General features: G+C 56.1%; 1 protein-coding gene across 3 annotated transcripts in view; it reads left to right on the top strand.

Annotated features, from left to right (window-relative positions):
* The first annotated feature begins 4042 nt into the window (after positions 1–4042).
* The window catches only part of LOC119277086 (LRR receptor kinase SERK2-like), a 7397-nt gene continuing 6936 nt past the window's right edge, over positions 4043–4503 (top strand). For 2 of the 3 annotated variants that reach the window (XM_037558305.1, XM_037558304.1), the window contains exon 1: positions 4043–4484. The gene's annotated coding sequence lies outside the window, so the exon portion shown is untranslated. The remainder of the gene's footprint in view (positions 4485–4503) is intronic. The other variant, XM_037558306.1, reaches the window with a different exon arrangement.

The following is a 4503-nucleotide window of genomic DNA, read 5'->3' as shown; positions in this document are numbered from 1 at the left end:
TTCCTGCTTGAGCTTCCACTCTTCTTCCTCCTCTCCTGTAGAGGCACTTCTTCTTTGTCGTCATCAGGAAGCACAACGATATCTTGTGGAGCTACATAAGAAGAGAAATGTCAAGTTTTTAGTCAATTGGCCATCCACTCGACTAAACAGAACTCGGTCGAACGAACTTACCAGCTCGTGAGGTGGCCTCTTCATCTCCTGGTGCCTTGTCGACGTCCATGTCAGTGGCAGCAGAGGTGGGGCTGGAAAGACACAAGGATTGGTTGGTCAAATCAAGAAAATCTTCAGTCGACTTACGGAAACACAAACAAGATACCCACCCTGAGGCAACAGGGACGTCCATCTTGATGCGCGGCAGTGTCTTCCGGGCTTTGGAGGGAGCAACTTTAGGCTACTTGGTCACCTTCTCTGTCGGCTCCAGAGTCGACGTCCGAGTGCGCTTCTGAGTATTGGCACTCGGACCCACACCTTTCCCGCGCCTGCTGGCCGGGTCATGCTACTGTTTGGATCGACGTTCGGAGCGTGGCGGCGAGTCGACTTCCTCCTCCTCGTCCGACTCCTCGCTCTCCTCCTCCTCGTCGTCGTCTTCCTGAGAATCCCACTCGTCACTATCTTCTGCGCTGTCCTCCCCCTCCTGGGCCTGCTCCAAAGCCTGCTCGCCATTGGGCATCGAATGCATCTCAGTGAACACTTGTGGAACAAATTGGTCGAACGAGAGTCGGTCAATCTCAAGTGCAGTCAGATCATGAATGAGAAGCAGTTGGAGCAAAAAGCGTACCTTGTCGGGTGGGTTGCTGCTGCTAAAGGGAACGACTCGCCTAGATCCTCTGGGATTTTCCTGATTGCTCATGATGCTCCTCAGCCACAAAGCTACTGTTGCAGACGGTACTTCTTCTGGATGGACCCGAGCGGTGTCGTCCAGTCCGGAATACAGCCACATCAGGTGATCGCGGGCCTGGAGAGGCTGGATGCGTCGACTGAGGAACACCTCCAACAGATCCAGACCCGTAACACCATCATTGATAAGCTGAATCACCCTATCCACCAACATCCTCGTCTCCATGGTCTCTCCAGTCATCACTTTCAGCGGAGCAGGAGTCTGGACTCGGTCAAACGAGAAGTGGGGGAGCCCGGTCGACTGACCTGGAGCCGCGACATCCTAGCAATAGAACCAAGTCGATTGCCAGCCTCTAACGGAATCAAGAAGAGTCATGGCAGGAAAGGCACTCCCTTTCCTCTTTTGGATACCTAAACCCCCGCACATCTGGATGACATGGGTTTTCGAGTCACTCGACTTCGCCTTTTTTACCGATTGGGAACGAATGGTGACGATGTGCTTGAAAAGACCCCAGTGTGGTCGACATCCCAAGAAGTTCTCGCACATCGACACGAAAGCAGCTAAATACGTGATGGTGTTGGGGGGGAAATGGTGGAGTTGAGCACCAAAGAAGTTCAAAAACCCCTGGAAGAAAGGGTGCGGGGGAAGCGAAAAGACGCGGTCGACGTGGGTGGCGAGCAGAACGCACTCACCCGGTTGAGGCTGAGGGCCCATCTCCCCCTCCGGTAGCCTTGCCGCTCCCTTGGCGATTAACCCCGACTCCGCCAGCTCGTCCAGGTCCGCCTGCCGAATCGAAGACCGGATCCAATCGCCCTGGATCCAGCCCGGCGGCAGCCTCGCACGCGACGACGACCCGCGCTGCTGCTGCCTACCCTTCGCCACCTCCTTCGTCTTCTTTGCATGCTCTAGCGCCGCCGTCTTGTCCTTCACCATGGAGACGGGGCAGCGGCGTCGGGGTAGAAGAGTAAGGTGCGGCGAAGAAGCGGAGAAAGAAGAAGGAAGAGAAGATGTGCACAGTACAGACGCCTCGGTCCGGCCACCTTATAAGAGATTGTTTCCGAGTGACTGACGCGTGGGACCAGGCGATCCCGTCAAATCCCGCAACAGTCGCGCAACAGTCGCGTGCAGCGTACGTGGCGAAAAAGGCGGCACGGGAATCGAGGAATCACTGTTTATCCGCTCCGCCCGCTTTGGCACTCCCCATCTGACGCGCTTCCCCGAAATTTCGTATCCCGCGGAATCCGGGATACACTGCAGACGATCGCGCCCAGGACCCCGCTCTCCAACACGACACTCGGCACATAAGATCAACAGATTCACTCGACTGTCCAATGAATGGATCAAGGCGGCTGAGTCGACACCAAACATCGACGCGGGCGCTCGGACTTGCAGAAAACACTCGCGAGATCCCAAAGCTCAGGACAAGTTCAATTTCAGCCTATTTTGCACTCGCACCTTAATTCATTCGGGGGCTACTGATGAGGATACAGACCTGGGGTAGGGTCATAGGCCTGACCTATACGTCCTACCCAAGGTCACTACTCCAGAAGATAAGAAGACCAAGAATCCACTCGACGGTATAATCACTCGACCGTCGATCCCCACTTTCACTCGACCGTATGGGGAATGACTCGACCATATCGGAGACCAGGAGTCGGAAGAACGCACAACGGTCGGGCATTCACTCCTTAGTCTTCATGAGCATTAAGAGTATTTAAGACTGCCGTTACCAGTAACGCCCTTACTTTATGTACATTAAGCTCCTTGTAATGGAGGTGGGCTGGGGTCCTGGCGCACTCTATATAAGCCACCCCCCTCCTCTGGGACAAGGGTTCGCACCCCATGTAACACAACACACATAATCCAATCGACCGCCTTCGGGCACCGAGACGTAGGGCTGTTACTTCCTCCGAGAAGGGCCTGAACTCGTAAAACCTTGTGTGTACATCTTCGCCATAGCTAAGATCTTGCCTCTCCATACCTACCCCCTTTCTACTGTCAGACTTAGAACCACGACACCCACCCCTCATGTTGAAGTACCTATCCGACAACTCATGACCGAGCGAAATCTAGGATCTCGCCTACGTCGTACAAAAGAAAAATGAGACTGTTCGGTAATTCTGGACGCGGTTTCTTTTTGTAAAAAAGAAAATTTCAGATTGCCGTGACCAGGAGGCCTTAGCGGCGTTCCGATACAATTGTTACGAACGAAGGAATCTCAAAAGTCGTTGCTCGGAAATGCATTAGAACATTTGCCGAGCTATCCGACACAGAACCGACGCATCCTTCGCGCCGCCAACGATGCTTCATTGGAGCCAGTGGCATGACTATCGTGCTGCCCCATCCACGCCCATCGTCGACCTCACGTCCACCAGCGGCAGACAGGTCGTGGCCTCTGAAGTGGATGGGAGGCGGCGGGGCCTCGAGTACCAAGTGGGCCGCTATGTGTCCCATGTCCTACTCTTTCTCGTCGACGACCACACCTTTACTTCATAGGTCTCATCCCCACCATGTACACGACCAACACCGAAGGGTAACAACAAGGACTTGGAGGATGACCACCACCTTGGATTTAGAGTAAGTTAGGTCCGGTCATGTAATGAATGTGCTCAGATTTAGATGAAAATCGTCCGATTGCACGTAATTCATCCGGTTTGTTGAATTCAAATGTATACGGACACAGTTTGATGTCCAGGTTCCGCATCACTTTTCAAAAGACTGGCCCCACCGCTGCACCGCAAAGCGTGAGCCAGGTCGGAACCGTCGGGACGCAACAGCTGACACCGGAAACTAGCTGGACAGCAGTTCCAAACGTGCATCGAGCCAAAACCAACCATCAAGCCCGAGAAAGCCGTGCCGCTTCCCCACTGATGTCCTTGGCCCACAAAACTATGGATGGTAGTACTGGGAAAAAACCGTATAACATCATCCGTCCAAGTCCAGCCTGCCGTGCCGTCGCTGCCCAGTGGACTGAACAGAAAACAGGACACGGGCAGAAAGGCGTGAGCTAACCGGAAAGCGACCTCGCAGAGCGACAGCGCATGGGGCTATCGCTAGCTAGGCGCTCGCGTTCGGTTGCGGGAATCTGCGGCGAGTCACGGAAAGGCACGCGGCGCACCACTGTCTCGACGGGCATCCGGAGCGAACCCGAGCCCAGCGACCCCATTTCCGTCTTATCCCAAGGGATCGGACGGAGGGCGAAAATGGAGAATCCACCAACCCAACCAAGTTGCGCCCCGCCTGCCTGAAATGGATTCACCAGTCGCAGCAGCGGTCCATTTCGGCGTCTGGCGCAGTCAACCGCTCGGGTCGTCCACCCACGCCTCCGCCTCCACCTCCCTCCACTCGCGCACTGGCGGCGCCGGCGGTTGCGGGCTGACTGCTTCCTTCGGAAGGAATCCTTCCCCAGGCGCGGTGCGGCGGCTGGCCAGGCTGATTGGTAGCTGCCCCTCTCCCCGTGCGTGTATGCTTGCTAGCCGAGCGAGCGAGCGAGCGAACGAGCGAAGAGAGCGCCTTACCCTCCCGGGCGAACGGCCAGAGTCCTTCCCGAGGGCGGCAGCTAGGGTTCCTAGCCGCCGTCGGCCCTCCGCGGCGGCGCGCCCAGCCGCCGGTACAGGAGCTACGCCGGCGACCAGTCCGTAGGCAGGTAGCCGCCTCTTCCCTCC

Source organism: Triticum dicoccoides, chromosome 3B (assembly GCF_002162155.2).
Source record: "Triticum dicoccoides isolate Atlit2015 ecotype Zavitan chromosome 3B, WEW_v2.0, whole genome shotgun sequence".
Classification (NCBI taxonomy): domain Eukaryota; kingdom Viridiplantae; phylum Streptophyta; class Magnoliopsida; order Poales; family Poaceae; genus Triticum; species Triticum dicoccoides.
Note: the sequence above shows the minus strand (reverse complement) of the source record. Positions and strands in the feature narration are given on the sequence as shown.